Source organism: Petaurus breviceps, unplaced genomic scaffold (genome assembly GCF_028583685.1).
Source record: "Petaurus breviceps papuanus isolate PSGF00001 unplaced genomic scaffold, PetGlider_PUasm1.0 90847, whole genome shotgun sequence".
NCBI classification, from domain to species: Eukaryota; Metazoa; Chordata; class Mammalia; order Diprotodontia; family Petauridae; genus Petaurus; species Petaurus breviceps.
The window spans coordinates 16,836,004-16,862,488 of NW_027187360.1; the positions used below are offsets into that span (position 1 = coordinate 16,836,004).

A 26,485-nucleotide genomic window follows, 5' to 3' on the forward strand; every position below is an offset into this window, starting at 1 on the left:
TTTCTTTTTATATATATGATGCATACATATAATACACACTATATATATCTCACATAACCACTTTCTATGAGGATGTGGGGCAAGGAGCTGGCTTCTCCATTGCCTAAATCCTTTGGTAATGGTTCATCATTTATTTATAAGAAAGGCTTAAATTTTAATTGGGATTCCTCAGTACTACTCCATCTTTCTTTTGCCATAGTATGGATCCCTTGTGAAAAGTTCCCTAGACTCCTCAGGCTTCAGTTCTTGAAAACTTTTCTTCTTTGTTAACTTCATGTTGTCTCTATCCAGGATGAGATTTTATCTGGAAATACCTTTCTGAAGGATTCTCCTCCCCTCCTACCTATATTACTACGGCATTCGTATTTTTGTGTTATGTATGTTTAGGTATTTATGAGTATTTTTATAGCTTCCTAAGTTTCTGCATTCAGAGGTGGCAATTTTTGGGAAAAAAAACCCCTATCCAACTTTTCTTCTTGACTTACCTATTTATTTATTCTGTGTGTGTGTGTGTGTGTGTGTGTGTGTGTGTGTGTGTGTGTGAGAGAGAGAGAGAGAGAGAGAGAGAGAGAGAGAGAGAGAAATGCTCATTACAAAGCTTCAATTTTAGCCTTTAACATAGTACTTATTTAGTGAAAGACATTTTCAATCATTTAGACCTTTTTTTTGTCAGAGAATGGCTTTGAAAAGAAAATGCACTAATCGTTTATTTATTATAGGCTCCTTAATTTGTCTTAAGCTCTGTTCTTGGTCTTCTTTTCTTTCTTCACTCTCTTTCTTTAGTGGGATAACTAACTCCTATGTCTTCAGTGGCCATATTTATACAGATGTCTCCAAAGTCTGTATAGCCAGACCCAATCTCTTTCCTAAGTTTCAGTGTCATATAGCTACTTGCCTGTGGGACAAAAATCACATTGGAGCCTGGTCTCATTTTGTCCCCTCCCTTCCTCATATAGTCACTTATTTTATTCCCATGCCTAGGATTCATTCCTTTCTCAATTCTGTGTGTCAAAATTCTTCTCTTCGTTCAGGGTCCAGGTCAGAAACCAACCTATCCAAAGAGCCTTTTCTGACCCTTTGAGTAACAAGATCTCTTTCTCACCTCAAATTTCTTATGATACCTGAGATCTTTGTTTTGCCTGTATTCTACCTTACAATATTCATGTGCTTATCTTATTCACCCATTTGACTGTAAGCTCATTGTTTCATGATGGTATGCTTGCAGATGTTCTGGATAATGGACTATGCTCTTGCACTTTCCCAGTCACCAATGGAGAGAATCAGGACTGTGTATTTACCCTATGCTTTTCAGTATAATGTTTTCAGTGGCATTATTGTGTGCCTTAGATCAGGATGAAAACAGCATCAAGATCAGCTACAGACAGAGCTGACTGTAAATTATTTAACTTGTAAAGGCTACCACAAGCCAAGACTAAAGTCGAGGGAGAGTTGTTGTGTGACTTTTTGTTCATAGATGATTGTGACCTCAATGCAGTCTCTGAAGCTGAGATGTAACAAAGTATAGATCAATTCTCTGCTGCTTGTGCTACTTTTGGCCTGCCAATTAACAACAAGAAAACAGAGGTTTTCCATCAGCCAGCACCACATCATTCATATGTGGAACCATCAGTTACAGCAAATGGAGAAATTTTGAATGCTGTGGGTAAGTTCACTTACCTTGGCAATATACTGACATAAGGGATGTCCATATAGATGATGAGGTTGATGGCACATTGCCAGAGCTAATTTAGCATTTGAGAGTCTCCAAAGGAAAATGTGTGAGAGAAGAGGCATCAGGCTGCCTTCCAAAGTGAAACTCTACAAAGCCATTGTGCCAACCTCATTGTTGTGTGTCTGTGAAACCTGGACAGTCTATTGGAGCCATAACAGGAAACAGAACTGTTTCCATTTGAACTGTCTTAGGAAGATTCTGAAGATCACTTGGCAAAATAAAAATATCACTGAGGTCCTTTCTCAAGTCAAACTGCTATGCATCCAAACTCTACTGCAGATGGACTGGTCATATTGTTAAAATACCAAATGTATATTTGCCTCAAAGACAATTTTACAGAGAACTCATACAAGGCAAGTGCTCATATGGAGGACAGAAGAGGAGATACAAGGACACTCTCAAGTTCTTTCTGAAGAATTTTGGAATTGATTATATAATATGAAAGAATCTGCCAAAGGACTGCCTCGTATGATGCACCTGAGTCAAAGAAGGACCTGTCCTCCATGAGTGAAGCAGAATTGTAGTAGCCCAAAAGAAGTGTGAGACATGAAAATTTAGAGACATCTCCACTCCAGATATTCATATGGACTGTTTGTGCTTGACCTATTGTGGAGCCTTCAGAGCTTGTACTGGTCTGATCAGCCACAGTTGGACACATCGTACCTTGACCCTGACACAGTGATGCCATTTTGTTCCTCTTTGAGTATGAAGAACAAATACCAACCAACCAAGTTCATTGAGGATAAGGATTACGTTGTTTCTCATCTCTGTATATCTATCAGCCAGCAACCATACCTGTCATGTAGAAAGGACTTAATAAATGCTTTCAGTGAACTGAGTTTTCAGAAAAGGCACACAAAGGGAGAGAAAGAAGGAATGTGGAACACTTTACAGTAAGAACAAACATGTCCTTTTTGTGACATTTAAAATAGCTGTCATACATATGCCTTACCAATTGTATTGCAAAAAGTTAAAAACATCATACTGACACTAAGTTATTTCCCTATTAAAAGGTTAACCTTGTGGGAACTCCAATGTACATGTTTTGCATTTTACAAAGCATAAAATAGGGCTTTTTGCATTAATTTCTCCCTTTCAAGTAAGCCTCTTTAGAAAACTCTTTCTAATCTTATTTGATGCTTCCAACAGAAACACAAGGGTAGAGTTATAGTCAGTTTGCCAACTACTTGGATTGAGTAGTACACTGTACCTGGATGGGGTGAAGGGGTGATGGGTTTGTCAACAAGTCAACAAACATTTATTAAGAGTTTATCCTGTGCCAGACACTGTGCTGAATGCTGCAAATAGAAAAGTGAACGAACATGAACTCAGTGCAGAAGGCCCTTTAGAGGGAAGAGCAGAGTAACTCAGGGTAGTCAGAGGAGAACAAATTGAACCTTATAGACTCATTAGGTTCACATAGGCAGGAGCCATCTCTTTTTGCAGATAAGTCAAATGAGGATAAGAAATCAGTCTCAGGTCTCTCAAATAGTAAATGGCCAACTGAGATTCAAACCCAGGTCCTCCAAATCTAAGTCTAGAACTCCTTCCTTTGTGTCACACCACCTTTCACATCATCCCCCTGTTCACCAATTTTCAGGGATTTCCAGCTGTCTAAGATAAAGGAAAACTTGAGCCTAGCATTTCAGACTTTTTTGCAATCTTTCTCTAGCCTATATTTTCAGTCATTTTTCACATTATTCCCCTTATTGTGGAAGCTTCAAGATGCAGCATGGTGAAACGAGTCCTGGACTTGTAGTCAGGAAGCCCAGCGATCAAATCTCAACTCAAACACTTAGACTTGTATGACCCTGGACAAATCACTTAACCCCTCTGAGCCCCAGTTTCATTATCTGCAAAATGCACGATGTGTGCATTAACTGACCTCTCCCTTCTCACTCTATGTCTATGACCTATACTCCTCTATAGTCTACCTTTCAGGCAAAATAGCTACTTCCTAAACTTGGCATTTCATTTCCCATTTCTCCTTATTCTCCCAATCCATCAAATCTAATTCAATGAGCAAGTACCTATTATGTGCAGGTCATTTTTCAAGTCACAGGGGGATATAAAGAAAATAGAAAAATATATTCTGTACTTTTAAAGGAGTATATATTCTAACTATTGGGGTATGTAATATGTAAATAAATAATTAGATACATAATAATTGAAGAAGGGTGAGTGTTTTAGCAAGCAAGCCAATTCAGGAAAGAATTTTACTTCAAGGTAACTCTAGAGCTGAGCCTTGAAACAAGTTCGAGATTGAGTAAGAAGTTAGGAGAGAGTTCATTCCAGGCCTGCAGGATGGCCTGTGCAAGGGCAAGCAGGTGGGAGGTAGAGTTTGTGAAAGGGCAAATTAATCAGTTTGGCCATAATGCAGAGCATATGAAGGGAAATAAATTTCAATAATAGACTGAAGACAGAATGCCAGCATTAAATGCCAAGCTGTGGCATTTAGATATTCCCCCCCACCCCAAAATCAATAGAATCTGCAAGTTCTTTAGCGAGGGAGCGACATAGCCAGGTTTCTATGTAAGGAAGATTATTTTAGCAGCTGTATAAAAGACAGATTGTAGAGGGAAGAGATTAGAAGGAGAGGCAGCAAGATATGGTGGAACAAGAATGGGATTTACAGTCAAAAGACCTGGATTCAAGTCTGAGATTTTTACTTATAGTGTGGCCCTAGATAGGTTACCTAACTCTCTGGGCCTTGGTTTAACCTGTAAAATGAGCAGATTGAGCTAGATGAGCCCTTAAGTCCCAGACAGCTAGAAACTGGTGATCTTATGTGAGTTATGGTCCTAATGCAGAAACTGAATTATGAGGCTGCTGCATCCATTTGTTCAAGAGAAGGTGATGGTACAAGGTTGCTAGCTATATGAATGGAGAGAATGAACTCCTTTGCTGAACTTTCATATATGTCATGTCTATTCACTGTGGATATCGACCCAGGTTCTCTCTTAAGCCTTCTCCTTTTTCTACTGTGCATGGTTTCACTCAGTGATCTCGTCAGCTCCCATGGGTTTAATTATCATCTCAGTGCAGATGATTCTGAGATCTCTATATCCAGCCCTCACCTTTCCTGAACTGTAATCCTACATCACAAATTGCCTATAGGACATTTCAAATTGGATATCCCTTGGGTCTCTTAATCTCAACATTTCCCAAACAGAAATCATTATCTTGTTTCCCATACCCACTAATCTTCTGAATTTCTCTATACCTTTCAAGGCAATGACCATCCAGGTTCACAACTTCCGTGTTATCCTTTATTCCTTACTCCCTCTTGGTCTCCATAACCCATTAATTGCCAGATTTTATAATTTCCTTTCCTTCAATATCTCTCAAATATGCACCATTCTTTTCTCTTACATAGCTTCTATCTTAGTTTAGATGCTGCAACTGTTGGCGTAGATTATTGCAATAGCCTACTAATTAGAACCTGGATTCAGTTCTCTTCCACATGGCTATCAAAGGGATTTTCCAAAAGCATGAAGTCTGGTCATATCATCCTTTCCTTTTGACTCAACAAACTCCAGTGGTTCTCTCTACTTATAGGATCAGACAAAAGTTTCTCTATTTGATATTTTAAGCTCCTCATCACCCCTTTTCCTCTTTTTCTGGATTTCTTAGATATTTCCCCACTCATTCTACAATCCAACCATACTGGCCTTTTGCTGTTTTCCTTGCTCCTTATGCACAGTGCTTCAGTTCCCATCTCCAGGCCTTTGCACTGGCTGTCTTTCATGGTTCATATGTTCTCCCTTCCTACCTCCACTCTTAGAATCCCTGGCTTCCTTCAAGAATCAGTTCAAGCATCAGTTTCAACAGGAGGCTTTTCTTGGTCCCGCCAGTTGCTTGTGCCTTTGCCTATAATTCTGCTTTTCTTCTATTTTGCATGTATATTGTATAACCTTATTTATTGACATGATTTCTCCCTTATTAGAACATAATCACCTTAAGGGCTGGAACTCCTTTTGCCTTTTCTTTGTATAACCATCATATCAGAAGCTTGACTCTAATGCCAGCACCATCTTAGTTTAGGTGTGATGTTGGTTGAAATGAGGCACTAGAAAGTCATTGAAATTTGAACTCAGGGATATTTAGTTTGTCAAGAATATGTGACAAAAATACAATGGCTTTTAGCTTCTCTGGACATGGTCGCCCTCTTTTCCATATGTAAATGTATCTCAGCAAGCCATGAAAAGGTTATTCTTGTGGGTTTTGGAAATCCACCAAGTCAGAGGATTCTAGACTCTATGTGGACGGGACTTTGTGCCTCTTTAGAATTTTAGATGATCAGAAAGTTATATCAGAAAAGTCAGGGCTAGTCAGGTCCCAGAATAGCGCCTCCCCCCTTTTTTTTTGAGGGTGGGCAAAGCCACTCCATGTCCTGGGTAGGAAGAAAGAAGTTACATCAGAGAGACATTAGTCCTATCACATAGCCCTTAGTACAGTACCTAGCAAACAGTCAATGCTTATGAGATATTTATTATTTGATTAATTGCTAAATTCTCTGAGTATCAATGTAAAATAAAGTGGTTTGTGGTCCCATCTGGCTTTAAATTCCTGATGCGTTGGGTCTATATTTTGGAGGTAGAATCAATAAGATGTAGCAGCTAATAAGACACAGGAATGTGTTGAGGCAGAGGGAGAAGAGTTAAGGATAATGCTTAGAATTAAAACCTGGATGATTGGAAAGATAGTGATAGTAGTGGGTAGATGGTCAGAAGATGGTGGGGCTGGATAGCCATATGGGATTTAAAGTACAGCCTGTGGTCTGAGGCTAATAAGATATATGGGGCCATCTGGATTCATAGTGGCTGCCTCACCAATGAAGAAAGGAGGCATGGAGACAAGTATTTATTAAGTACCTACTAGTTCTGGGCATTGTGCTAAGGACTTTACAAATATCTTATTTGATATAACAAGGCCTTAGGGCAGTGGCTTCAAAAAGGAGTGAATGGCAAGGGGACAGCCAGGGTGGAGGGCTGGATGGGTTGTAAAGCAAGGGCTTGAGTTTGTAGTCAGCCATGTGTGTTTGTGCTGAATGAATTACAGTACACTATTACCTATACAGATGTGGGACTCATCTGCATAGAGAAGATAACTGAACCTTTGGGAGTTTATGAGATTATCAAGAGAATGGGTATATGGAGAGAGGATGAGAGGGCCAAGAACAGTGTGACAGTTAAGGAGTGAGATCTAGATAACTGTTGAACCTCTATGGCAAGAATATGCTCCTACCTCTCTGAATCTATTTATATCTTTCTTCAAGGCTCAGCTTGGGTACCACTTCCTTTGTGTACCCCTTGCCTGATGCTCCCATTTGTTGATGCTTTTTTCCTCTTCAAATTGCCTCCTGTCTACCTCCTAAGAGAATGTCAACTCTCTGAGGATAGGGACTGGTTCCTTTTGGTCTTTGTATTCAACAGCATCTAGCATAAAATCCAACAGGTATAAGATTACCATTTCCTTCTTCATACTCTCTTTCCTTGACTTCTGTGAACCTTCTCTTTCCTAGTTTTCTTCTTAACTCTCCAACTAATCTTCCATCTCCTTTATAAACTCACCTTTCTCTTCCTATTCCTTAGGTATGAGTGTTACCTAAGGTTCTATTATTGGTTTTCTTCTCTGTTGAATCAAACCCTAGGCAAAACCGGCATGTACAAGTGGCTGAGTGGACAATCATGGGCAAGAGAAGGCCAATTCCTACTTTTAGGGAAAGAGAAGAGAGTCCAAATTGGGAGTGAAACAAGTATAAAATAGCAGACTGGCTGGGTTTGTGCTAAAGTTTATTTGGGGTACAAAAATATAAGGACCTGGGATAAGCAGGAAAACTCATTGAAGAAGGTCAAACAAGAAGGCTGGTCATAACTAAATTCCATTTCATATCATCATAATAACAACAAATGTGCTTAATGAAATAAATGAACTGCAATTAAAGCAAGAAGGAAAAGTAAAGTAATCCCTAAGCAGAAACCCCCCCTCCCAATAATCTGAACAAATAATTAAACAAAAGAGAGACCCCAGGACAATGAATATATATTATAAAATAAAAGCAAGAAATAAAAACCCTCCATAAAGAAAGAATAACGCAGGAATAAAGAGATCCTCTAAGGAAAGAATGGACCAAGTTCTAGAACCTTCCAAGTATTAAAAAAAAGCCTCAGGAAGAGATATAAAGGCAAATCTTATGTCTATAAAAGTGAAATAAGCCTATTAAAAGAGCATAAAGAGACAAACAGAAGACTCATTAATTTGGAACGTTCAGTGAAAGCGTCTTAATAAAGTAATAGATCCTTTGTGGAATAGAATCATGCAGGAGAAACCCAGAAATGCAGAGATGGCAGGAAAAAAATAGAAAAAGACATAGAGCATCAAAACTGAGAGAAATCTTACAACTTCACAAACCCAGCAACAGAGATAGAGATGGAATTCATTGCAGAAAGAGGAGATTCATAACCAATGGAAAGGAAATAAAGAAAGTTATAAGAAGCTACTACATTTAATTACATGTGAAGAAAGTAAAACTTTAACGAAATGGATGAATATCTACAAAAACAATACAATCTCTAAAACATAAATTGAAGAGGAAAAGAATTTCCAAAATGAGGTGGATAGGGTGAGGGTAGGGAGTTTACAAGTGAATTCTATCAAACATTTAAAGAACAAATGTCTCATAAACTTTATACCAAACTCTACCTATAAGAGAAATATTGTATTCATACATAAACTAGAGAATGATAAATATGAGAAAGAGAAATAAGTATTGATGAAAAATACTAACTGAGAAGCTGACAAAGGGATTAGAAGATAACAAAATTTTTGTCATGTAATTATAAAGACAGTATAGTTGTCTTTAGTATGTCTCTCCTAACCTAACAATTACAAAAGTAGGAAATATGTGACATATATGTATATATTTCTACCTCTCTATCAATCTATCTATCTAGTTATTAAAGGTGAAACAATAAGATAAGACTCTGATAGTATTGTTGACAACAGGAAAACTGTACAAAGTAAAAACCTTATGGGATGATACTTGGAAGTTGAAATACTTAACGCTTTCACTCATCATAATAATCATGCTCAGTCAACTGTACACACCAGATCTGTCTCTCAGGATCCAGATGTGAATGAATGAATAAAGCTTTTGCTAAGTGCTTACTATGTGCAAAGCACTTCTAGTCTTTGAGAGTTACCTGGGACACTGAGGCCTTAAGTGACTTGATTAGTATCACAAAAACAGTATTTGTGAAAGGCAGAACTTGAACCCAGGTCTTTCTGAATCAGAGACTGGTTATCTTATTATTTGCTATTTCTTATCTGTTTATGCAATATGTACATATATTTAAATAAAAGATATAAACATAAATTATATAAAACATGCTGCATTATCCATCTTTCTCTCTCTCTCTCTGTATACACACACACACACACACACATTCTATCATATACACAGAGATACAGAGAGATGTAGAAAAGGAGAATGGTTTATGGGTAGAACCCCAGGGAAGGTCAATATCAATATATTGTTCAAAGCAATATCCCCAACAGGCTTTGCTCTGCCGCTATCATTGAATAAATAGGGTAGACACCATGGCTAAACATTCACTATACAGCTTATTATTTTGGACCCTTGGAGGTACTTTATATTGGAAAATGACAGTAAATAAAGCAGCATCACAGGCAAAGTTTCCTGTCCATTGTGATCAAATCAGCCTCAAATGATGAAAAATGAGGGCATCCTTTCTGGCTCAGGTATTGCTTAATGCCCAGGTTTCATAGTTTGCTCTGTGGTGACTAGAGGACACCAAGGTCATATGCTCAAGAAGAAAATAATGAATTCTGTTTGAAGGGCAGCGCGTATAAGGGAGCACACACACGTACATGCATTCACACACTCTTGAAAGAAAAACTGCCACTCTAGCAATATGTATGTGCTAATGCAGAAAAAGGGGTTATGTAGACATTGCAGATGAAAGGAGAGCTAAGAATATTAAAATCAGAATAGTTCTAGGAATTCATAAGAACATTGAACAATATGTCATCCCTATGAATTTTCAATTTGAGGCCAATATGAAAGCTTAACAGATTCAATAGAACAGTTTTATACAAAAATACAAAGAAAATGAAGTACATGAGTTCACACCAGATTAATATATAATCATATTCAAAAGCACTGAACGAGGAGTAGCAGACTATTGGCCACTATATATTAATTTAATATCCTCCTTTCTGTGAGCGAGGCAGTATTGGTGCTTGTTGGTCCCTACTCAGGTGCTCTCTTTTCCAGGGATGGTAATAATGATCTAAATCTTGTTCAGTGTCTCTCGACAGACTAATAACGAGTCAACAAACCAGGCTAGGGAATCTTGTCAAGGATGCGGTCCTCCTGTTAGAGCAATTCCAGATTCTCTTTCCCCGCTGCTCAGAACACTGTTCTCTCTAGACCAGAATCCTTGCACCCTGTATTTCCTTCTATTTCCTATCCCTGAGAAATCTTTTACTTCAAGTCCTTCAAGGCATTTTATTATTTTATTCTCACCTAGTTTCATAACTTTTGCTTCATACATAGTGGTCCTAGTGAGACAGAAATGATTCTGTTCATTATTCCAGGTGACACAGTGGATAGAGTACCAGGTCTGAAGTCAGGAAGACTCATCTTCTTAAAATCCAATCCAATCTCAGATACTTACTAGCTGTGTGACCCTGGGCAAGTCACTTAATCCTATTTGCCTCAGTTTCTTATCTATAAAATGAGCTGGAGAAAGAAATGGCAAACCACTCCAGCATCTTTGCCAGGAAACCCCAAATGGAGTCATGAAGAATCAGACATGACTGAAACAACTGAACAACATCATTAATTGTTGTTCAGTCATTTTCAGTCATGTGCAACTCTTGACAACCCCATTTCTACTAAGACACATTGCCTTTTCTACTAACAAAAAAAAAAAAACCCAAAACAGCCAACTATAATATGTCACTTGGGAAACATCACATAGCTAATAAGTAATAGAATTGAGATTAATCCAGGTCTTATGATGCCAAGTCCCACTTTCAGTTAATTGCAAAATCCTTGATGGCAGATCCTATGTCATGTACTTCCTTGTATAGAGATTGTGAGAGATAGAGGTGTAGTAGAGGGCTGGCCTTGGAGTCAGGAAGGCCTGAGGTCAGCACTCCTGATGCATTCCATGTGAGCCTCAGCAAGTCATTTAACTTCCCCAAGTTGCAGATGAGTTGATGATATGGATTAGTGGAAGGAGTTTCCTTATCAGTTGTTTCCTGCAAAAGCAAAATAATAGTTCCAGAACAAAAATAAAGAAAAATACATATATTCACACTGTCTTGAATGTAGAAAGTATATAACAAATGTTTGTCAAAAGAACAATTCCTGTCTGATGATCAGAGAAGAGTTAACAAAGGCATAAAAAACTTGGATTTTAGTAAGTTATATAAAAAGTTTCTCACAATATTTTATGGACAAGATGGATAGATAAAGTGTCTGGATAACAGTATATTTAGGCAGATGTGGAACTATTTGAATAAATTAAACCAAAGAATGTTTATTAATGGATGAATTGTCTTCTGTTGTGAAGTGACCCAGTCTTTGGATTCCTTTTATTTATCATATTTATTAATGACTTGAGAGAAGGCATAAATGGTACACTTATTAAGTTAAAATATAATACAAGCTTGAAGGAAAAATTGCTAATATCATGGATGACAGAATTAGGATTCACAAAAAAAACCCCAAACCCAACCCCCCCCCAACATCTCAATAGAGTACCACAATGGTCTGGTTCGAATACAACCAAATTTACTGGGAAAAATCTAAAATCCAATACTTGAGCCGAAAAAAACCAAACTGTACAAGTGTATGATGGGACATAACTAGACTAAAGCTCACGCGAAACATATGAAGGTGTTTAATGAATTACAAGCTCAGTAGTATTCAAGAAAACCAATGCAATCTTAGATTGTACTACTGAAAATATAGATGTAATTAACTGTGTCAGTATATTTAGGTAGAAACAATAGTCCTCAATTGGTGTGATTCCATCTAGAATAACATGCCCTACTTTAGTCATTGGCCATATGGAAAATACACAGAGGAGGGTGACAACAGGCTTTCTGCACAAGGATCTGTTGAATAAAACGAAGATCTTTAATCTAGAGAAAGGAAAACTGTTGGGGTACCTGATAGCTGTCTTCAAATATTTGAAAGGTGATTCTTTGAAAGATGTAATAGAGTTGTTCTTTTTGGCCCTAGAGAACAGAACTAGGACCAGTAGTGTTAAGCAGCTTTCTAAAGGAGCAAAACCCCTCAATTTCCACTACCTGCCAAGATGGTGTGTGGGTCAGGATTCCTAGGATCTTTGAGGGCCTTAGTACAGCCGCAATGCTGAACTACACAAAATAATTACATAGTTTTACTCCAAAGGAGAAGCAGTTAATGGGGGTCATCAGCATATAAACCATTGGGAAATTCTTATCTTAGGTATGAGCATGACAGTCTATTAAAAAATGACTTTTATACTGGGTGTCCAAAAAGTTTAAGTATAGTCTTAAGCCATAATGGCTTTTTATAATGCAAACAGAATTCAGACCAAAAGCACTAAAGCTTTTAAAATATATGCTAATTAATAAGTCAATACTATCCCTTGGTCTGAGAGAGAGACAGAGAGAAAGAGAGACAGACAGACAGAGACAGAGAAAGAGACAGACAGAGAGAAAGTAGATTCAAAAAATAATTTTCATTGATATCTTAATTTTTGCAACACGGTCTTTTCAGATAAATTTAGCTCTCTACCTCTCCCCCTGTCTGATCTGATAGATTTTTTCTTTTCTTTTTAAAGAAAAACTTAAATAAGAGATGGTATCTGGCTATATATATGATATTCTGCATTCAAGTGCTCCACTTCATTAAAATAAAAATGAAAGCCCATTTCTTCATCTCTTGACAGTTTTTAGGCTTTATCTTAGTATTCTTTTAATTTACATAATAATAGTTGGCATTTATATAACACTTTAAGGTTCATAAAGTCCCTTTGATAGTTTATCTAATTTAATTCTCAATGATCCTGGGAAGTAGGTGCTATTATTTTGTCCTTTTTTTTCTTACAGAAAAGGAAACTGAGATTGAGAAAGGTGATGTGACTTGCCCAAGGTGAAACTGCTACTAAATCTCTGTGGCAGAAGTCGAACTCAGATCTCTCTGACTCTAAGTCCAGAACTCTATGTACTATGCCATCATATCACACACACACACACACACACACACACACACACACACACACACGGAGTTTTCCTTTTTCTATTTTCTTCATTCTCTATCAGTTCATATAACTCTTCCCATGTTTCTTGGAATTCCTTATATTTGTCTTTTCTTATGATACTATAATATTCCATTGAATCCATATACCACAAATTGTTCGTTCTTCAATTTGTAGACACCTACTTTCTTTTTAATTTCAGTTTAATTTACTGTCAATTAACAAGTATTCATTTTTTCTTCCTCTACTTCCATCCCCCAATAGAAAACAAAAGGAAAAGAAAATCCTTGTAATAAATATGCATAGTCAAGCAAAGCAAATTCCCCTCTTTGTCCATGTCTGAAAATATATGTCTGTCTCATTCTGCATTTTGAGTCTATCACCTCTCTGTCAGGAGGTGGATACTTTATTTCATCCTCAGTCCCCTGGAAACAGTTTGTCATTTTACTGTGCAGAGATCTCAAGTTGTTCAGAGTTTTTCCTTATAATATTTTTGCTATTATGTGAATTATTTTCCTTGTTCTGCTTATTTCATTCTACATCAGTTCATACACATCTTCCCATTTTTTCCACAAAACTGTCAACTTTGCCATTTCTTATGGTACAATCTTATTCCATTACATTCTTATACAACAATTTGTTTAGACATTCTCTAGTAGGTAGGTTTCCATTTTTTGTTAGTATAAAAAGAATTGTTTTGTGGTTTTATTTGGGGGGGGGAATAGATAGATTTTTTCCACTTTTTTCGCCTCCTTTGGTCATAAGTCTATTAATAAGACTTCTAGATAAAAGGGAATAAAGAATTTAGTGACCTTTCTGTCATAGTTTCAAATTGCTTTCCAGAATGGCAGTACCAGTTTACAGCTCTATCAACAATGTATTAATAGGGACACCCACTTTGATGAAATCTGCTGCTACCGTGTTTCCCCGATAATAAGACACTGTCTTATTATTTTTTTGGACAGAAAAACACCAGAGGGCTTATTTTCAGGAGAGGGCTTATTTTAATGAACATTGACAGCAATTTTAATAAACAGGTAAATGTGAACAAAAAAATGTACCTTTATTCAATAAGCAAATCACTGGGGAAGAACAGGATGATGCGCTCACTGCTGCAGCTCTGATTGGATGCAGCTCAGAGCGTGGCGTGCGTTTCACGGGGGGGGGATAGTGCATACAGAGGGTACCGTAATGTAGTGTGTAGCACAGGGGATCACCTTCACTACAGTAGCAATCTCAATAGGGCTTATTTTCAGGGGAGGGCTTATTTTAGAGGAATCTTACACAGTAAGGGGAGGGCTTATTTTCGGGATAGGTCTTATTATCAGGGAAACACGGTAATTGCTTCTCTACTCACTTGAAGATCAGGTGCCCATCCTACTTTTATCATGAAGAAGCAGAAGGAACTTCTATGTTCTCCTAAAGCAGAAGAGGAATACAGGATGAAAGGCAATTCAGATTGCTTATGGTTTCCCAGAAAGTGAAAGAAAATGCATAAATGAATAGCAAACATTCCCAAGGACCTGACTGGGGCTATGTCTACTACCTTTAGTACAATGAAGTAAAATAATTCTATAATATTTCTTCTTGCTAGTACCCAAGGTTGTGTCTCAGTTCAAAGCCTTCTACTTTGAGATCTGCCTGGAGTTATTTAAGAGAGAAAGTGTTGGAAAGAGCACTTTCTGGCATTTTCTATACTAGGGAGATTTGAGTTCAAATTCTACCACTGATGCTTACTTATTTAACCTAGAGAAAGTCACTTCCCCAATTTGTCTCAGCAAGGGTGGTTGCACTAGATGGTCTTTGAGGGGCTTCCCAGAGCTAACTCTATGTTGAAGAAAATTGTTGATGTTGAAGAAATTTGATCCCATTAAGAAACAAAAAGCTATCTCCTTGATTCATTGAGGATCACAGTTTAGAACAAAAGAGAACCCACTCTAAACATGACAGAACAATTGTACCCTGATGCATATGGAACTTGTAATATCTTTATGTAGGTGAGAGAAGGACTCAATATGTCCAAAACAGAACTCATTATCTTTCCCCTTAAATACTCCCCACTCCTACATTCCCAATTAAGAACAACACCATTTTCCCAGTTGCTCAGACTAGAAAGCTAGATGTCATCCTAAGGTTCCTCACTATCTTTCATCTCATACCCAAGCTGGTATCAAGGTCTATTGATTTCAACTTCACAACATCTCTTAGTAGGCCTTCTTCTCTCCTCTAACACTGTCACACTCTGGTGTAGGTGTTCATTACTTCACACCTGGACTATTGTAATAGTCCTGCCTCAAATCTCTCCCCTCTCCAATCCACCCTCCATTCAACTCCTAATACCACTGGGCATAAGTTACAGAGAGGGAAATTTTGGTTTGGTAAAAAAAAAACAAAAACAAAAACCAACCAAACAAAACTCCAAGTAAATAGAGATATAAAAAATGGTATAGATTGTTCCATAGTGAGTAGTGAGTTTCCTACTTACTGGAGGTCTTCAAGCACAGATTAGATGAACTTGTCAGGGATGATGGAGAGGAGATTCTTTTTTTTTTTAAAGTTTAGTCAATTTTTATTTTTTTATTTTATATATATATACATATATTTGAATATTTGATTTTAAAACTTTCAATTCCAGATTCATTCCCTTCCCCCCCTGCCACCCACCCCCACTGGGGAGACAAGCAGTTCAGTATAGGTTGTACATGTGTGGCTAATGCAAAACAATAACATAGTAGATGTATTGTAAAAGACTGACTATATTTCCCTCCCTCCTATCCCACCTCCCACTTGTTTTATTCTCTACTTTGATCCTGTCCCTTTTCAAAAGTGGGTGCTTCCAACTTCCCTCCCCCCTCAGCCTGCCCTCCCTTCCATCATCCCCCCTAACATCCCCTTCCCCCCCTATTCTCCTGGAGGGTGAGATCCCCTATTTAGTGTGTATTGGAGAGGAGATTCTTTCTGAGAGGTTGGATTGAGACTTTAATTCTGAGATTCTTGAATTCTCTTTCAGCTCTGAATCTGTGATCTCTTGATAATTCTCTCATCTGATTTTCAAACTTTATTGTTTCCACAGATAACTTTTGCATTGTAATTGACCCCAGAGTCTAGCACCTGACCAAAAAACTATCCACAATAAAAAGTGACCTTTTCTACTGACACTAAGAAAGAGAGGTCTCAATTCAGTTATTCATTTTTATATTCATATATTGTTATTAACATTTTATGTTATTCATTTTTTTTGCAGGCATAGACATTCTCATATTAATGAATTAATTTAGCCAACAAACATTTACTGTTTATCTACCATCCTCAAGTTCCTGTACTCAGGAACTTGGAACTCAAGGAAATAAACAAGATGCTATCCCTGTCTCTATCCTTGGGGATTGTACATTTGAGTAGGGGAGCTACGGAAGGTACTTAAACCACTATTCTACAAAAGCTAGATGATGAAAGTAAAAATAGGAGGGGTACTGAGCACTGTACGAAATCAGAAGAGAGATAGAGAACTTTGAAAAAATATAATTATGAATTCAGAGGCTAGCTTGGGAGTGAGGGCTGTATTTCTCAACCACATTCTAATAATTCTTCTCTAGTCTTGTGTCCAGTGTCTCTTTCAGTTCCATCCAGCTCACCAGGGATTTTGTCCTTCTCTTCTGCTTTCCATGTCTTTAACACAAGCACAAACTCATAGGATGTAATAACTGGAAGGGACCTTTAAATAAATTACCCATAATGTTAGGCTTAAAAGGGGACTTAGAATTCATCTAGTCTAGTATTCTCAACTTTTTTGGTCTCAAGATTCCTTTACACTCTTAAAAATTATGGAGGACTTCTAATTTTTCTTTCATTTATGTGTTAATCGATGTTAGACTTAAAACATCTTAGTACTATTAGGAAAATAATTTTGACCTCTTGGACACTCCAGAAGGGTCTCAGTGGCTCCCAAGAGTACAAAGACCACCTGCTGAGAACTGCTGATCTACTCCAACCCCTTCATTGTACAGGGTGGCGTAGCAAGCCCAGGGGGTTCCTGTTTTGCATTCTAGATGTTTTCATGTCTTCCTCACACCAGTGTGATTATACCTGGAGTTGAATGTGGTTGGTTATTCTCTTGCAGCAGTGCTGTTGCCTCAGCTTCCAGCACAACCTAGTCTGGGTTAACTCAGTTGCTTAGAGCCTGGTTTTAATGAGGCTGGAATTGTGGTTTTAATTCTCATGGGGAATAGTTAACTTCATACAGCACAAAAACTATGTCCTGCAGTCACAAAATGAACCCCTACCTTTCGAGGGGAGGGAAGAATGTGGCTATCTCTGGACCAGCCATGGCCATTATGAAAAAAATATCCTTTTATTAGTAGAATTAATGTCTCACACCATTTATATCTACCTTTCTTTCAAATGCTGTCTATCAATGCTGTCAAAATTATGTTAGATTGTGTCCATTTTTAAAAGAGCATCCTATCTAAGTATAGAGAGGCTTATGACCTGTAAGCTTGTCACTAGGCAATGAAGTCTTTGGACAAAGCAACCTACAAAACAAAGCAAAATACAAAATGTCTCTCACTTCTATGCAGTCTCCTATTTCTGCAGTGATGAAAGAAGAATTCTGTAAAGGGATAGCAGAGCTTATGCACATAAGACTCACACAGAATTTAGACCATCTACAAATATTAACTCAGGTCATTATACCCTAAAAGTGAGGTCCTTGCTCAGTAATCAAATAGTAGACATAATAAAGGAGGAAATGAATCACACAAATGTTGATATGCTTTCAATAAATAAAAACAAGACAGAAAGAGGATGCACTTAAATAGAAGGATGGTTCACCAGTTCTCACTGGTGAGAACAAATAAGGGAGTTGGAGTAGTTCATTTTACTGTGTCTAAAGGCAAGCCAAAGTGTCATTTCATGGAGGAAATTTGCTTATTGCATAATATAATACTGACGATAGCATTTGTAAAAAGACTAATATTAAATAAAGCTCAGTTCATATACCAAAATCTGCTGAAGAGGATGAGGAGAGAGAAGTTCTATGAAGAACTGTATAAGGTTCTCTAAATGAAACCAATATATACACTGATCCTTTGTGACTTCAACAGATCACACTGATGGTTGAACTAGGATGGCTGAAAATAAGGTTCAGGACTAAGGAATGAGAAAGATCAAAAACTTGCAGACTACAAAGAAACCTTATGCTTACACACCATGAATTTTTTATTTGAGAAAAGAATAAAATGGCACTGGACATATATGTACCAAATAAAATCCTCAAGATGGAATCTAACCTCAGGTACTTATTAACTATATGACCCTGGATAAATCACTCATCTTCTGTTTGTCCTAGTTTTCTCATTTGTAGAACAGGAATAAAAATAATACCTACTCTATAGTGTTGAAGTAAAGATAAAATAACATTTGTAAGGCAGTTTGCAAACCCTAAAGTGTGAATGCACACAAACATACAGAAGGGGGGGGAGGGAGGGACGGAGAGGGAGAGAGAGAGAGAGAGAGAGAGAGAGAGAGAGAGAGAGAGAGAGAGATATTGAGAGAGAGTGCTAGCTAGGTAGGTAGCTGGTATAGTGGATAGTGTACCAATCCAGGAGTTAGGAAGACTCGTTTTCCTGAGTTCAAATTCAGTCTCAAATATTTACTACCTATGTGACCCTGGGCAAGTTATTTAATCCTGTTTGCTTCAGTTTCCTCATCTTTAAAATGATCTGGAGAAGAGAATGACAAACCATTTGAGTATCTTTGCTAAGAAAAACCCAAATGGGGTAATGAAGAATCATACCCAACTGGACAATAACATTATATATTTATATAATATAATAATAATTATTATTATTACTGTTATTCTTACTGTGAAAGATAAGAAATGACATGTTTGGGATATGTGTGTCATTCCTGAACTAGCTGCTAGTGTAAGATCAGACCACTGATTTGTTAGAGCAAAGACAAAAATTAATAAGAAATTAGAAGAAAAATTAAAATGAGAAATAATGTATAATTAAAACAACTCCAACTTGATCTATTTATACAAGTTATGTAGAAAAGTGGGAAATGAGTGGAAGAAAGCACACCACCACCATTTTTCACAATATTATACAGAAGTTTATCAGATCAATTAACTTATCAAATTCAAATATGACACAAAGCTAATGTAGTAGGTGACAGAATTGAGATTCAAAAAAGATCTCAACTGACTAGGTCAATGGCTTAGATTTAATAAAATGAAATTTACTGGGGATCAATCAAGCATTTAGTTAGTGCCAGTCACTGTGCTATGAACTGTGGATACAAAGATTAAAGCAAAATTTCTATATTTTCATTCTTATGGGGGACAATATGTTTGTACATATGCATGTATATACATACATACACATATAAACATATATGTAGGTGTGTATATATGCATAAACACATACATATATATCACATATAAAGCAGATATAGGATGATCTTGGAGAGGAGGGCACTAACTACTGGGGAGGGGTGGTAATGGAGGTGGGGGGCCAGGAAAGTCCTTTGCTTATGATGGTCCTCTGTGCTGCTTGAAGGAAACTGATATAAATCCATTGCCATGATTAGCCTAAAAACTGTCAGTCAACAAACACTTGCCACATGGAGATATATGGCAGCCAATGACAGCATATGTTTAGAATATAATCTCATTTATAAAATATATATTACTTATAAAATTATGAAATACATTTATAAAATATAAATAGGAGAACTGTGGAAGTTTATGAGCAGTATTGCCTCATAAAACAATGAGAAACATTAGATATGGAAACTAGTTTAAAAGAATCTTGGAGAGGACCTATGCAAAGTCATACCAAGGGCATTCCTGCATGAAACTCTAAGGATAACAAAGAGAAAAAGATGATAAATATCTGCAAAGATTTAAAAAATCTCTCTTTTTTTTCACCATCAATCATGACAAAGGAGCCATATTTGTGCTCTAGTATCACAGCCACAGATGTGTTTATAGAGGAAGCAAAAAAGGCACTGAAGAAGACAAAGCTGGGAAAAGCAGCTAGAACAGCTAATTCTATAATAATGCCAAATTAGTTATTTATTTTAAAGCTACAAAAATTTTGAAAATAATCCAAATTAAAGTTTCTTGCATCAAGTTACTTTATACATTTACATGTGTGTGTTTATAATATATATTATATATACACACATAATTGTGACAAAGACTGAAAGATGAATATGAAACTGATTGAGGGTGTGTCAGTGTTACAAAACATATAAAATAGGAGTTTCCGTTGAAAAGTGTTTCTTACTTTACACCAAATGGACAGAGAGAAGGCCTGTGCTGGAATCAATGGAGGGTATTGAATAATTACTTTTCAATGTATCTGATTAAGTGAAAGATACCAAAGAGCACAGAAAAAGTCCGAAGCATTATTGTGACCAAATGTAAGTGACAGAGAATATTAACAACTACTGACCCATATATCTACTTTTCTTCTATATAAAATCTTCATGAAAATAATTTGAACATACATTAAACATATCTTTGACTAGAGAGTTAAAAGGAAACAGACTGGTTTGCATGCTATGTTTCACAATAGACCACATCTTTACCACCACATGACTGAATGAAAGAACTAGGGAGTTAAAGATCTCACTAGGTATATTGTCTGTTGATTGCTAAACAAACAAACCAACAAATCCAACACATTTGACTTAGTATAGCAATCTGCTTCCTTAAAGTTTCTTCTCTAATAAGATATCTTTCCTAACATGGCAAAATTATGAAAAGAGTTTTTGGAAGATATAATGAGAGGAATAGTTTTATTCAATGATTCAGTGAACATTAATATCAAGTGAGGCATAAAAAATAGATATTTGTGCTTGGTGAAGGTATTCATTACCATTATGGAAGAAATCCAATGCTATCAGATATCATCTTTGTCTATATCTACACATCTTGAACAGATACTGCAAACGCACAATGATTTGGGTACAGACCTGATTAGGGAGAGGTGGATGACTACATTGCTTTTGTGAAATTGCAAAATTCTTTTAATGATTCTAAGCTTCTTGAAACAAAGATCCATTAAAAAATTTAATATTCTTCAGGTTGTATTCTATGGTTTCAAGTAATGGTACAATACAGTTGATGAAGAACTGAACTTAAAAGATCATTGAAAAGCATTAGAGTGGCACATGTTGGGTACCTGTAGGCTGTAACATACCATCCCAGGTACTCATTGATCTAGTGACCTTGGCCTCTTTGTTCTGGCTCCAACAAAACACTTCATCTCTTGGCTCCAAGCATTTATGTTGTCTGTCCCCTGTTCCTAGAACACTCTCCTTTCTCTTCTCTACCTTCCAGCTTCCCTGATTTCCTTAAAGTCCCAGCTGAAATCCCACTTTCCAAAGGAAGTTTTTCCCAATCCCTGATGGCTCCTCTTTGATGATTAATGGTGAAAAAAAAAGTGGTTTCTTTAAAGAAATATTTGCATATATTTATCATCTTTTTCTCCTTGTTATCTTTAGAGTTTCATGCTGGAATGCCTTTGGTATGACTTTCTTTCTGTTGATTATTTCCTATTTATCCTCTACATAGCTTGGTTGTGCATAATTATTTGCATGTTATCTCCTCCATTAGATTGTGAGTTCCTTAAAGGCAGGGACTATATTTGCCTTTTTTGTGTATGTCCTTAGCACTAAGCATAGTGTCTGACACGTAGTATGGCTTAATGCGTATTGACTTGATTAGATGCAGATGGAATTACAGAAGAATGATCTAAAGGATGTCATTGAAGAAAAGTATTATTAAAGATGAGGACACTGAGGCTCAAAAAAGTTTAACACCTTGACCAATATAACTGGTAGATAGTAAGTGTAACCCAGGTCCTCTGATTACAAATTCAGTGCTTGTTTTACTGGATGGCACAGTTCCTATCACTTACTACTAGTGTGACCTTAGGCCAGACTCTGTTTTTCTGGGTCTCAGTTTTCTCATCTCTAAGATGGGTGGGTTGAATTAATGATCTTTAAGATCTCTTCCAACTCTATGATTCTGTGATTCATATGGTATTTATTAAGTGCCTATTGTATGCATTGTATTGTGCTAAGCACTGAAGTAAGACAGAAACAAAGATACTGTCACACGAATTTGGAACTCTTGAGACTTTGTCTGACAAGTTTTACTTGGAAAAAAGGAAAAAAAAAATGGAATCATTGCTTTCCAACATACACATCATAATAAAATGTAGAGCCACTAGGGAAAACAAGAAGTCTTTTATTGAATGTAATTGAACATTTAACTCAGAAATGGTAAAGAAAAAGTGAAGAAGGAGGTGCACTTTGAATTTTAAAGTTTATTCTACAAGTTTGTTGAGGGGGAGGCTGTGGGAGTCATTTCACCAAGATAAAGTCCTAGCTGATTTAAAACAAAAGCAAAACCAGGGTTCCGCGGCCAGGAGTGCGGCTGCATGGCCGCAAGGCTCTCCTCCCTCTTGGCCCCCGCTCCCCTTGGGGCCTGGGTTCCCAGCCCTGGGCCAGCCGCCTTGGCCAGAAGATGCCTGCCTGACGCCCATTGCCCTTGGGCTCAGCAGGCACCTCTGAGCTCCTGTTCTCCCTGCCCCAGAGCCCTCTGCCAACCCCGCCCCCACTCCCAGAGAGACTGCTGGGCTCCCCATGGGCTCCTCCTACATACCTCGTCCCCTTCTAACTTCTGGGGCCCACCAGGGTGAGACACTGAGAGGGCATGATGGCCGAGCAGGGGGTCACATCACTGCTGCCCCGGGCATGACCAGCCCTCCATCTTCGAGGTGGTAGCACAGGGCAGTCTGATGGCAGCTGGGAGACTCACCCTGCAGCACGTGGTCAAGGTTCTTACAGAATCCAACCCTGCCTATCCTGGGCTTTTCTGGAGGTGGTTTGATAAAAGCTTCACTTTGTAGGATCTTTTGCTACAGCAGCACTACTTGTCTAAAGCCAGTGTCTCCTCTGAAAATGTTTATGGCTTAAAGAGGATCATGATGGGAGACCCCCTTGCCCCCCCCCCCCCCAGGAGTCCAGAGATTGGCCAGTGTTGGCCTCCCAAAGAAGCAGCTTTCGAAATCCTTCTTATTCCTGGTTCTCCTTCCCTACTTGAAAATGAAGTTGGAGAAGTTGGTCTCTAGCCTAGGAGGAAGAGGATGAATATTCCATCCATATCCCCCCTTCCTGCCGGAAGCAGTTTTACCAACTTTCTTGGCAGCTTATCCCTTTGTGACCATGGGCTTGGAAGGCTGGATCCTCATACAGCAGCTACATTACATCCTGGGGAAGGCTCGGCATCATTCGCCCATGCTGAGCCAGGCTGGGGTTGGGCTAGGAAGACTCCCAGCAGAGGATATCCAAGCTATGGAAAAGACACTAGCTGGAGCTAGTAGTATGTAATAGCCAGCCACTAATATTCCAGAGATGGTGCAGTCAGCTGTCAAGAAACTTGTAGGAGGCTTTGCCTTGTCCATTTCTGCAGGTCTTTCTATAGGTATTTTCTTCCTGCAATTCTTTACTCATCAGAAAAATCAAGAAACCATCAAATCCCTGGCTGCTCTGCCCACCCCACCAGCCCGTGCACCTGTACTACAACTTTGATTCCTCTCTATTGCCAAAACTTAAGGTGAATGACACTGCACTCATCTCCTCTGGCTACGTGTTTTGTTACCCATGTGTGTGAGGAGTCACCAGACCTGGCCCATCTTCACAGGCTCTGCTACAGAAGTCTAGCACCTGGTTAAACTATACTCAGTGTACTCCTCTGAAAACTGAATGACCTTGCCAACTGTGCCCCATGGTAAGACTGCTCGGCCTACCAGCCATTCTGCCATAGAGTGGTATTCAATACATGGTATTGTTCAGTCAGACCCCATCCATATTAGTTACCCACCTCGGGACTACCTCAATCTTAAAGAACCTAGAAAAACATTTTTAAAAGAATGAAATAACCATTTGAATATAGCCTATTTATATGCCTTCCAACCCCCATCCAGAAATTAATGAAAACCCAGTCAAGTTGCTATTTGAAGACATAACCAAGAGTCATGAGTGGGGGAGGCAAACAGTTGTTGTGAGGATCACAGGAAATAAGATATAGAAAGCACTTTAATCAAGCTGTATGAGTGCTGTATTATGTAGAAGGAGGAAGAGGGAGAGATACTGCTTGCAGTCAACATTGTCTCCGCCTACGCCTTTTGTCCAGATTATAATAGCCCAAGAAGGATCCAGATGGGGATGTACATATGCTAGGCAAGCTCCTCTTCAAGGATACTTGTCTGCCAATAATGTTTAGGTGTTTAAGGAGGATTTTGTTTGCTTTGAGTGGAAATAAAACTTTAGAAAACGAGTCACTTTTTCAAACGGACACCCCTTCAGCACAATACTTATTAATGCCCTATCTAGTTTGGATTCTGATGTGGAGTGAATCCTTCACAAGAAGGTACATAATTTGCCTTTCTTGGGAAACTGGATAAGGGAAAATAATGGGATGATTTTCCATTTAGAGCAGTCTGAGAATTTTAAGTGTGAACCGACAAACCATAAGGAGAAAATACAGTTAGACCTACACTAATTTAACTCTCATAGAGTCACAGTGTCAGAGCTAGAAGGGACTTTGGAGGCTCTCTAGTTCAAGCCCCTCACTTTATAGAGGAAGAACAGAAGTTTCTAAAGTGAGGGGTTTGCCCACGGTTACCCAGCCAGTGACTGAAAGAGTCAGGACTAGAATCCAGGCACCCTGACTTCCTCACACCCAGTGCTCTCTTCTCCACTGTGCCTCAAATAGCAGGGAGCAGAAAAATAGCTTTGTGTGAGCATTTTCTGTTAACTCCCAAAAGAATTTGCCAAGCTAGCATGAGCACATATAACTACTACTAGTAGCAATTTTTATGAAGCCTCCTCTAATGTCCCTCAAAAATAAATTTTGATTTTACACAACACGCACACACACACACACATATACACCACCACCACCATCAACAACAACAACAACAACACACTTCATCCCAGGAGTAAGATTTCCCATGAGAGTGGTTTAAATGGTCTCATTTCTGCTCCCTACTTAATAAAATCAATTTAGAACAGCTCTCACCATCCCTTCTCATGCCACCAGAGCCACAGACGGACAAGTAATGAAGATTTTCTGCCAAAGCAAAAATGGACCCTGAAATAAATCTATTTTTACTACTTCAAGTGGGGTCTAACTAGACCAGTAATTGCAGTGTTCATATTGTTTACCTCTCCACCACCATGTATTGATTTGATTGTGGAGATCAAGGTGTAGTGACATCACTCAAGGCTGACCTGCAAGTTGAGTAAGGCCGGCGGGAAGGTGGTCATAAGCAGAATTGTAATAAGTTTCTAATGGTGACCAGCTATCCATGTAGATAATCAATGACTAGCCATCCAGATGCCAGAAATACAGGAAAAGAATTTCCATTGAGAAATAACTCTTTAATTAACTCCTATCCACAGAGAACCCCTGGGAGAAAAATTCTTGTTGCAGTCAAAGGGATTTCATGGCATAGTTGGTCTTTGGTTGTGATGAAGCATTTAAGTTGTTCCTAGTGCAAGAAAGAATTATGTTGGGACAGCTATTTTCAGTTTCACCTAGGCCTTAGGTGCCACACAACGGGTCTGCTCCCGAGGTTGGCTCTCATACACAGGAACCAGTCTTGTGCTCTGAGCTTGCTCTCCACATGTCAAAGGGATAGTCATTCAGTCAACTAGCATTTATTTAAAGTGGTTATTATGTGTCAAATGCTAAGCACTAGAAACATAAAGAAAGGCAAAAATGCTTCTCAAGAAGCTTGCTGTCTCATTGGGGAGATATACAAACAACTATGTACATACAGGATACATACATATAAATGGGTGGTAATCTCAAAAGGAGCTAGAATTAAAGGGGACAAGGAAAACCTTCTTTGCAGAAGGTGGGATTTTATATGAGACCTGAAGGAAGCCAGGGAAGCCAGGAGTTGCTGTTAAGGAAGGAGACTATTTGAGGAATCATGGACAGCCAGTAAAAATGCATCCAGAAATGCATCGAAGAACAGTCAGAACATCAGTGTCACTGAGTTGAATTGTCATTAGATCATAGAGTACATCAAAGGTATAAAAGTATAGGAAGACATCAAGGAGGACACTTGGGTTGCCAGCCTGGGTAATTGGAAGATTGGTGGTGCCCTCCACAGTAATTGGGTAAAGGGGAGAGTAGTTTATCCTCAAGTCATCTCACCTTGCCTTTCTATACCCTATTCATAGGGTCAAAGAGTTAGAGATGTAAGAGACATAATATAACAGTATATGCAATGAAATAGAATCCGAAAGATGTGGGTTCTACTCTCAGCTCTATCACTACTATCTCAACATGTGGCCTTAGGTAGATCACTGTCAGTTTCCCCACCTTTAGAATGCTTCAAAATTTCAAAAGATGTGATTTAATTTGAGTAAACACTCTCTCAAC

General features: G+C 38.2%; 1 pseudogene; it reads left to right on the top strand.

Annotated features, from left to right (window-relative positions):
• Positions 1 to 22,671: 22,671 nt before the first annotated feature.
• LOC138149351 (peroxisome assembly protein 12-like) lies at positions 22,672 to 23,793 on the top strand (annotated as a pseudogene).
• Positions 23,794 to 26,485: the final 2,692 nt, after the last annotated feature.